The sequence below is a fragment of the Meleagris gallopavo genome, chromosome 1 (assembly GCF_000146605.3).
Source record: "Meleagris gallopavo isolate NT-WF06-2002-E0010 breed Aviagen turkey brand Nicholas breeding stock chromosome 1, Turkey_5.1, whole genome shotgun sequence".
NCBI classification, from domain to species: domain Eukaryota; kingdom Metazoa; phylum Chordata; class Aves; order Galliformes; family Phasianidae; genus Meleagris; species Meleagris gallopavo.
This window is the reverse complement of record NC_015011.2, coordinates 102193880-102204706: the sequence shown is the minus strand read 5'-3', so window position 1 is coordinate 102204706 and position 10827 is coordinate 102193880.

Sequence of the window (10827 nt, the reverse complement as noted above, 5' to 3'; positions counted from 1 at the left end):
CTCACTGCACATGACAATTCCCATCGGGATGCCCTCACTCCCCCCCAGGGAATTTGGTGAGGATTTCAGCTGCCTTGGATCCTGAGGGATCTCAACCAGTAGCAAAACTGTCCTCTTGGTACTGCTGTCAGCCCCTGCGGCATGCCAACAGGGCACAAATCATTCTAGAAGTAAGAGATTTTTTCTGTTTATGGTACAGTACACCAATGTCACTGCTTCTGTGTTTTTTTCCTCCCACTCCAAGGTGAAGCACACAAGCTGGGTGAGACCCAAGCCTTTCCAGCAGCGCAAGGTGGGGAACAGGGACTCCTAAAGCACAGTCACTCTTCCTATCACCCCATATTTCAAGGAGATTTGGGTGCTCTGCAGAAGTTAGGAACTTGCTTCTACAGCTGCACCAAGCTGACAGCTTTGTTTTTAAGAACAATGTGCAGTCATCTTTTCAGCTGCTCCCACTTCAGAGCAAAACAAGCAACAGGCAAAGTGCTGACAAAAAAAAGTCATTAAACTTGTAAGACTGCTCCATTTGAATGGAACAATCCCAGACAAAGAGAAGGAAGATATTATCCAGACAAGCCCATATTTCATGTCTGAGCTAACAGTCCAGATTAAGAAAATGAACTAAAGGGGCCAGGGCCAGAATGGCAGCAGAAACCTGGCTGCTCAGCAATGAATAGGCAAATGCACAAGCTCACCTCACTGGTGTTTCAGGTGCCCAGCAGCAGGAAGGGCACTCGCTGAGGCCAGGCTGGATGGGGCCCTGGGCAGCCCAACTGAGTGCCTGATCTGCTGGGTGGCAGCTCTGTCTGCAGCAGGGGGGCTGGAACTAGATGATCTCTGAAGTCCCTTTCAACCTCAGCCATTCTGTGATTCTAAGATTTTATGACTTGCTTTTCCATCCAGCAGTGGTCTGTACTTGTCTGACACAGCAGCCCCACACAAACCTGTGGGGAACCCAGGAGGAGAGGAGAAGCCCCCCAGCGTGTGGCCACATCCCTACACTTCAGGAGGCTTCATGGCATTAACAGCTTAATTCTTTTAAAAGGAAAGAAAACTAAAAGACACCACAAATCAGATGGGAACAGATGGAGAAGTAGATGGGGCTGGAGCAGGGGCTAAGAGAAGCTCTCTCCCCAACAGAAAAACAGAGACAGCTTATCTGTCGTAGCCCAGGGAGTCTCCTCTGAGAGAAAGAAGGGGATAAATGTCTTTTTGGCACTTAGTTAAAGAACGAGTTCCAACGTCACCTCTTCCACATGGCTCCTTGCTCTCCCCTGCGTGTCCCTCCCCCACCACCGAGGCAATGGGTAAGAACTCAAGCCAGATCCCAGCCCACAACATGAAGGAAAGGTGAGGGAAGGTTCTCCCATTACGTCAGTTGCTGGGCATTCAATCTGCCTTCGAGGCAAGACATGCACAAGCCTCAAAACTGTTTTTTTCCTAGTCCAAGAAGAGAGAAGGGCATTTATCAGGATTAAAATATAAAGAGCAGAAATGTGTTTCTTTTTATTTTATTAATTTACTGTTGAGGACAAATAGGCAAGGAAAAAGGTCTAAACCCAGAAACGAATCATAAGGGCCAGCACCAGTGTAACTCTGACCACCCAGGCCCCTCGAGGGGCCTACATCAGGTACACCCCCTCCTCATACAGTCTCAAAGGTACATCTCCAAACAGGCATCTCCCTCCTCCTCCCCACACCAGGCCAAGTTATGGCCTTCCAGTGAACAGAAATAGAAAAGATACTGAGTTTCCTCAGTAAAGCACCAGTCGATGTACCTTTGAAGTCGTAACACTCCATAAACATGTCGCAGGTTGTTTTTTTTTCCCCCTGCCTAGCTGCTTCCCATAGGCTTGGAGCACCCAGAAATGCTCGTGTTAACCACAGACTGCCTGAGCAAGCCGAAGTGAGCAATGCAAGTAGTGAGCCCAAGTGCCTCACAGTCACATGCCTCAGCAACTGCCTGCAGAAAGCTGTGCACAGCCCTCTGCAGCTACACCGGGCCTTTAACATGGCAATTAATTCACCCCCGTTCCAAGGCACAAAAAGCTGCATCCACAATGTGGACACGGTCAGCAATGCAGTCTGTTTTTCTCTCCCCGGGCCTTTTTCCAGCCTAGCATGAGCCCCGCACACAACCTACACCTGTATGTACGTATGACGTGTGGCAGTGAAGCTGCCAGATTTCAAGTTCACATTCTCTGGAGAGAACTGCATACAGTCATCATAAAAAGTGGTGCAGCCCATCAGAAATTAAGTAAGAGGGGAAATCAGCAGTTGGATACTGCTGTACCTGGAGGATGCAGTCTCCTGTGCCTTGGAATGCGCTCACAAGGGTATGAAATCCCTTACACCACACTATTCAGCACAAGGCCCCTGTCCTCCTCCTTGTACGGCAAGCCACCAGAAAGCCCATATGAATTTCAAGGCATCATCATAATACACTAAAAAAAGAATGGGAAAAAAAACCAACAACATTTCCCAGGAATCCTAAAAATGCATCACATGCCCCAACCACAAACTACTACAAAGCAGCTGCAGCTGTTTAAGGAAAACACCTCTATTTGTGCAATAGGTTGAAACAGCGAAGCCCAAAGTAGCAGCAAGGCAAACCTTTTCTTGTGATGAAGCCACAATTCTTTCTTCAACTGTGGCTATGCTGGAGATGGATAGAGGCAGCCAGACAGCACCTGAGCAAGGCTCACCTTGGCTAGCTACTAGTTAGGCGGGTCAGAGCCATGGACTGACCAGAAGCCCACAGCCACCACAACCAGTAGCAGGGGCAAAGCAAAGCACTGGGCTTGTTCAGCCTGGAGAAGGCTCTGGGTAAAGCACATTGTGGCCTTCCGGTACTTAACAGAGCTTATATACAGAAGAGAGATGGGCTTTCTACACGGTCTGACAGCAATGGAAAAAGGAGGAATGACTTTAAACTAAAAGAGGAGAGATTTAGCTTAGATGATGGTGGGAATTTTTTCACTGAGAGGGCGGTGAGGCGCTGGCACAGCTGCCCAGAGAAGCTGTGGTGCCCCCATCCCTGGAGGCGCTCAAGGCCAAGTTGGATGGGGCCCTGGGCAGCCTGAGCTGGTGGGGGGCAGCCCTGCTCACAGCAGGGGTTGGATCATGGAGCTCCCTTCCAACCCAAACCATTCTGTGATTCTATAAACACCTGTGTCACCTGGTTCTCTCCAGAATGCACGACTGCAACTCTCTGCCACCAGCAGCCGTAAAATACGAGTTGAAAGTTGAACTGTTTTCATTTGCAAAGCATGGATGGCAGTGTGAATTGTCAGTAGACAATTCTCTGCAGCACAACACAGCGCATCCCTACTCTCACAGCACCCTTACAGAAAGGATGAGTGCCTTGTGTCTACACACATTAGGAAGGTTCCAGATGAATAACTGCAATTAATCCATTACTTAATCTCCTAATCATTTCCGGGCAAGCAACATTCCTGTACATTTGTTAATAACACATCTATTCTCACGCCCTCCTCCTTATGAAAATTTAACCAAGAAAAATAAACTGAAAAATGCTCAGGTAGCATCAATTACCTTATTTAAAGCTGCAAGGAAGAAGGATACACTGCCGAGGCCCCATCTGCCAAAGCTATTTGCCATTGTGGGCTCAGGCTGAGGTTTGCACCAGCAAGCTGTCCCAGCAGACAGCAGTAAAGATGGGAATCTAGGCAGTAATCGAGACACTTCAGCTCTATGTCTCACTTAATAGGTTTGAGAAAGACCTTTAACACTGATTTCTTTTTTAGTTTATTAACAAGGGGAAGAATATTCCAGCGTGACAAGCCCTGAAGCAAAAACTACAAACCTATAATTTGAGTTCAGTAGCAGTTGGTATAATTCACATCCTAGCCACAATGAGAGGTCCCCAACTTTATCAACAATGATTACTCACTAGATGCACAAAACAGCTTTGTTCTAAACTGGAAGCCACAACTGCAGGCAGCAGTAATTGCTACCAAAGGCAAAATACATAAAGAACAGTCTTACCGTAGCAAGTGCTCTCCAAAGGGAAATAAAAGAATGGACAACACAACAGTCTTCAGTCATCTTCACTGACATCTTTAAAAGCAAGCAAACAAAAATAGAAAACAAGACTACGTACCCCAAAGGAGGGGCTAACATAGGAAGGGCATCCCAAAGAGGCAGTTGTTAACTATTCCAGGCTTAATGCACGCTTAATGAAACGTTCTGTCCATTAGTTATTGAACTCCCATTGGCAGTTTGAGGGAAAGCTACACACAGAAAAGATGAAACGCAATCAATTTATCTTGAAACTGCATACATTTCCATGCTAATCCTCAGCATGTTCTTCCCAGCTGATATTAAACAGCAGATCCATTAATACTAAATGCTCGCCTTCTTTTTTACAGAACTACGTACCTAAACAAGCCTCAAAGAAAAAAGTAAAAAAAAAAAAAAGGTATTTGTACAAAGCAATTTACTTGTCTGGTCTTTTTATATTCATTTAGCTCTGCACTTAATTATTTTGGCAGGTAACTGTGTCAGCTCAAGTTACCTTAGTCACTACCCTTTACAAAATGAGAGCATGAAGCAATCACGTTTTTACAACTGCACGGCCTAAAGCAACAGAACAAACTAAGTTTTCTGAATCACGAGGCGAAATCCCAATCCCACTGACTTCATTAACCAGCAGTCCTGCCATTAAATTAATCCAACTCGTATGACTTTCCCAGGAGACAACAATGGCCAAGCGGGGAAACGTATTTTGCCAGTAACAAGTCCGGTAGGATTTAGGCGCAGTTTTTCATTAACGCAATACGTACACTTAGCATGTGAACGTGTGCAATTTTAACACCCACCATACAGAGAGCATCCAATAAACAGAAGCTCCTTTTGTCGTCTTCTGCTGTAGGAGTGCAACAGGTTTTCTCGCCACCACACGCCAAATTTTCAGGAAAGGTTTTCCTTCCCACACCCCATACATTACACTTCAGCATCCCCCCTCTCCCAGCAACAGCCTCACCTCAAAATACTTCCCTAGCAGTCCACTTTCTGTATGGTTTTGCACTTTGTTTTTAGCCTCTCTCACTTATCTTGCCTAATAGTTCAGGGAATCCGAGTTGCTCCAGGAAGATGCTTAACCTGTTTTTGCTCTCTGTCACACAGCTTGGCCGCTGACAGCGCTCCACCTCACTGCACAGCAGATCCTAAATCCTTCCCATCAAAAGCCAGGCCCCCCCAACAACATGACAGCAAAGGTACATGATACGAAGGGAAAAATAAAGCCGGCCGTATCCATGGTTTAGAGGTTTGGTTTCTTTGAGGGGAGGCTGATTTTTGTTTGTTAGTGAATAGCAGTTCTAAAACTGGCTCTGAAATTGTGCCAGCCAGCTGTACTATCCCAACACTAGAGCATGTCCACGATGAAGGAACAAGCAACACAGAGGCCTCACGCGAGTTATGTAGATGTGGATAAAAACAGACAAGGCATGAATTAAGCCTCGAAAATAACAATTTAGAAGAGCACCAATGCTCTCCAGAAACTCAGTGTGCAGTACTCCACAGGCTTTGTGACACACTGTTGATAAGCACAAAACGAAGTGATTTGAGGAACTAACGCAACGCATTTCATGAGCTGCTGGCCTGGTGTATGGAGGGACAGCCCCACTGCATGGGGTCACTAGGGGACTGCGCCCACCCCACACTGAGCCAGCAGATAGCAGGCACACAGTTTGCTTTGGAAGAAGAAAGGGAACCAAGTGTGATGGATTAAGGCAAGAAGTGATTCAAAACAACAAAGATGCTGCTGCTATAACGGATAGGCCTGACAGCCAAGCAAGGCCTGCATCTGAGCAGGAACTGCTCACTTGTGCTGAAAGCCCGGTGCCTGGCAGCACATCACTCATCACAGGGTGGAGAGCCAGACACAAGGCTGACGTGATTGCAAATCCAGAGGGTCCAGGTGGGCTGCTGTAAAAACACTGCAAAAAGCAAGTCAAAATGCACAGTGGATCTCTCCTAACAGCATCACACATTTTCTCCCTGTTTTTCCTCTATGTGTAAAGAGGGGCGAGATAAAGAAGATCAAGGTATTCGTGTTCTGGCTGACTAACACTGATAAAGCAGCACATCATGGACAAAGCAGTAGGCCACAGCTTTCTGGCAAGAGGTCTTAAATCTTCAGATGTTTTCAGTGAGAAATGTTTTCCAGCTGTGGTTCAGCTTTAGCCTAGAGATATGCAGTTGCTCTACAAAGGTAGTTCCTAAGAGTACTTCTACAACAAAGGGAGAGGAAGCTTCAGCCATCCCACAGTGCTAGCGCCAGCCAGGCTGAGATGAAACAGCAGAGCACAGACTGATGGGGATGCAGAATGAGACGGGGTCCCACATTTAGGAAAAAGACTCCTTTTGTTGGGCAGTTGGGTTGCAGCTCTCCCAAGTAGGCTGTGGAGCATGCGTGGTTTTACCTGGGGAGAGCAGAAGAGCAGCTCCTCTTTGAAAACATGTTTTGAAATGAAAAGAGAAGTGCATTTTCCCAGAAAGCAGGAAACACTGCTGCAACCCCTTCATCCTCCCCATCAATAAGGCCAGGCTGGATGTGGCTCTGGACAGCCTGGTCTACTGGTTGGCGACCCTGCACATTTCAGGGGGGTTGAAACTAGATGATCATTGTGGTCCTTTTCAACCCAGGCCATTCTATGAAATCTGCCCCCACCAACAAAAGGGGAATGGGGCAGCCATAAGGCACAACCCAAACCCTCTCTGCATCCAGGTCTTTGCTATCATTCTGCAAAGGAGAGGACAGCCTTGCCCTTCAGAAACGCACACCCTTTACCCGTGCAAAGTAGCCATCAATAAGCCCCTGACTGCCTCATGAGACATCACTTATAGGGAGGCGGAAGTACACTGACAGCATCCGTGACGTGATAGCAATAATTTTAAAGTGATGCTTGATGCTTCTGTGATGAAGCTATTTTCAGGTGCTTTGCATCTTCTTCAGAAAAGTCAGTCTCTGAATAAGAAAAAAAAAAAATAAGAAAGAATCGTGACTGTTCTGAGCTCAGATGCATGCATGTAATCAGTTCAGGTGTTTAAATGATTTATCCACGAGGAAAAAAAAACTGTTTCTAATCTTAGGAACAAAGCATGTGAAAGGGAAAAAGCGATTAAACATAAAGACATGCTGAATAATGCAAAGCCATACAGTTCTCTGATGCAGAAGGCAACTGTGGCCAAATGTTTCTCAAAAAATCTTTTAAACGCAATGTGTTCCAAATATGCATATTATTGCAGTGTGGACTGCAAAATTCAAAATACAGAAAATTGCTGTTACGTTTCCCAACCTTAAGGCAAAATAATTGTTTTCAGAGAAGCTTACTAGGCTTACATGAGAACGAGTGCTATCCCACACTCTGGAACAGGCCATCTCTCCTCATCATTTATCTGCAGACATAACCCCTTGCCTTTCTTCTTCCATCTTGCCTTTCTCCTCCTCTGCGCCACTTTCTGCAGCCAAAGAATCATATCACGGAATGGTTTGGGTCAGAAGGGGACTCAAAGCTCACCCACCCCAACCCCTGCCGTGGGCAGTGCTGCCCCCCACCAGCTCAGGCTGCCCAGGGCCCCATCCAACCTGGCCTTGGGCACCTCCAGGGATGGGGCACCACAGCTTCTCTGGGCAGCTGTGCCAGCGCCTCACCACCCTCTGAGGAAAGGATTTCTCCCTAACAGCTAACCAGGTCAGCCCTCAGGCACACAGCCCCATTCCTCCAGTGCCTGCACCTCTCAGGCAAGAAGTTCTTAATACAAGCCTGCTGTAATGTTAATGGATTGGGGATTTTGTGCCAGCTTGCAGATACCCAGTTGCTCTGAAGACTTGGCTTTAGCCACTGAAATTAATGGAGAAGGTCAAGAATGAGGTGTGTTCATATTGTGCACTGGAGAAAAATAAAACTACATGTCCTGCTGCAAAGATAGATGCACCTTCACAGTGCAGAAGCCCAGCACAAGCACCTTTATTTAGCAAGGCTTAGACAATTAAGCTGATAGCATGGCATGCACTGGTAGCTTCTGAGCTTGCAAGAAAATTGGAGTTTTTACTCCAGCAAAAATTTAGTTCTTCTTCCACTTTGTTGTCAGCTCCCCCTGCTTTCCCACCCAGCACTTTTTGCCATGGAGGTGGGATACAGCTACAGAGGACAGCCTGCTCCTCTGCACACCATCCAAAATCCTTCCTGTGCAATATCTCAAAGGTTGGGCTGACTAGAGAGAAAAAATCTCCACCTTTGTAAAGGAGACCCAGTTAGAAGTTCAAGGTATTTCAATTTACTTCAAGCACTTACCAGCTGCCGTTTCAATCATTTTGCTTCTATAATCTGGGCAGCATACCAAAGACCACAAAGGTTTGGGCTTAAGTTTCATTTAAAAACCATCTCGCAGGAGAGGAATCGTTCCTCCATTTTATTAAGCAAAAGCCATAGGCTGCTGACAATGCTATTACGGGCGGCAACATCAATGGAACATTCATATATATATATATATTTATATACATAAAGTAAATAAAGAAAAACATTAGGCTGGAAGGTTACTAACAGTAATAGAAAGGGAGACCCTGGAGACCTTCTGTTTGCAATTCCTTTTAGCTCAAGCCAACACTTAAAGCCTCCTGTCTCAGATTCCCAGGCAACCTGCAAACCATTTTACGGCATCATTGCACAAACCAATCCCACTATCCAGTAGAGCAATTTATAAGGGAACAACATTCCCATTACTTAGAAAATTCTTCACAGAGCAAGGAGAAAGCCCACAATGCAGATGCATCAACTTCTTCTGAAAGTAACGCGGGCTCAAATTGAGTTATAATGGGAAAGTGACCTGTTTTGACGCTGAAGGTCTCTGGCATTACTGCTCAGAGCAAAACCATCTGTGAAACTGCAAGAGAGACCCAGTTTCGCATGGAGCAGCAGCCAAAGAGATAATAAATATATTAAACAGCCTCCGGCACCGCAGTCTGCCCAACTGCTCCCAGACATGGGGGGATCCTGGGTCCCCAGCCCTCGTAGGAGCAGTTCTCCAGCCGTAACAACCCTTCATTTTACGTCTGCTTTCAGTCTACATCAGCCCTTTTACTCCTTGCCCAACTGCACTTTTGTCATTAGCTCTGGTTGTAGATACAGATGAGATAGCACTTCCATTCCACTTTTTTTTTTTTTTTTTTTTTTAACTGAAGTGCCTTATGCTGTAACTCTAAAGATAATTACTACTTCAGGGGCTGAAATTTCCCATTCTCACCGCAGAAGTACATGTCTGAAGAAGATCTGCTTGGTCATTTAAGGTTTTTACATGTATTCTCAGATAAGCCCAGCTGCGCTTCTAACGGCAGCTAAAAAAAAATACAGAATTTAAGAAGGGAAAATTTGATATGATGCTTCATGTTTTAATCAACAGCCTTCCAAGATGTAAACCTTCAGTTGCTCTGGAAACGGTAACTTAGACACAACCACGTCTATACATCAACCCCCTGGCTATAAGTGAAAACACGTCAGCAACACCACAGCGCTCGGGTGACAAAGGCTTAACAGCAAGCATTGTGTCCCAATGTTCACCTGAGGAGCCTGTGTCCCACGGAAGAGCTCAGGGGTAGCACAGACCTATCATCCTGACCGTGACTCATCACATGAAGGAAATGGGAACGCGTGTGTTTACTTGCAGGATGAGCCAGTGGTTCAAATACAGGAGTTCTGCTTGTATTCGTACTGTGCCAGTCACACCTGAGTTGGAATCAAGGGCTCCTACCGAAAGGAAGGCTCAGAGGAACACAAACCCAGAGGATGAGCAGGATGGGGCTGGGGCACAGCGCCTTCATCTGCCGGAGCTGGGAATGGAGCGAGGAGGATGCTCCAAAGAGGAGCAGGAGGAAGCGCCGGGTGCTTGTGCAAGAGGGTTTGACACAGCACAATGTGAGAAACCAGATTAAGAGAAAAAGAAGAGGGGGGGGAAATAAATAAATAAAGAAGGAAAATATTGCATACGTAGACAACGGCCTGAGTGCCGGTTGCTGTGGAAACCGTAACTTTGAATTCTGTGGCTAAAATCTCTAGCATTTCTATTTATACCACACAGCTCACTACAGCACGAGAACTTTGTATGAGGCACAGACAGCACTGGTATCTAACAGGTTCTGCTGGTACTCTAGTGGGGACTGTACTACACCTATGGTCCCATCCACCAATGCACCACAAGGTCTTCCCAACATTCCCAGGCACGGAACAATCACACAACCCCTCCATTAAGGTCCATCCTCTCCCAAGCAAGGCCAGGTCCATCACTAGGGGAGATGCCGAGTTGGACTTGCACAAACCTGGCCAAAAAGGCCATTTAAAACAGCAGCACACCTTGTTTCTTTCAAGGCAAATGGCAGTCAGCCTTGCTTCAGTTTATGCTTCAGTTTCAGAGGGACAGCTCTCAAAGCCAATTATCCTTAAAGACGATGAGTGCTGTATTTGTTTAGAGGCTCCAAAATATGACTTGGCCATTAAAGCAAGAACACTGTGACAGAGAGGTTACAATAAAGCGCTCGTTGGGGAGAACCCCCTCTCTAAACGTTTCCTTTCCACATCACACCATACAAAGAGTGCGAGACCACAGGCTAGAGGAGATGGAGCCACCCGTGCCCCTCTTGAGCCACATCTTACCCCGAGCAGCACAGCATCGCAGCGTGCCACGGCCACCCCGGCACACGCGCAAAGCCAACAACGGCTCGGTCGCCGAGGTCCCTTCCAGCCCGAGCGGCGCTTCCCGCAGCCCGCGCACGGAGCGGCCCCAGCCAAAGCGCTCGAGGTCTAC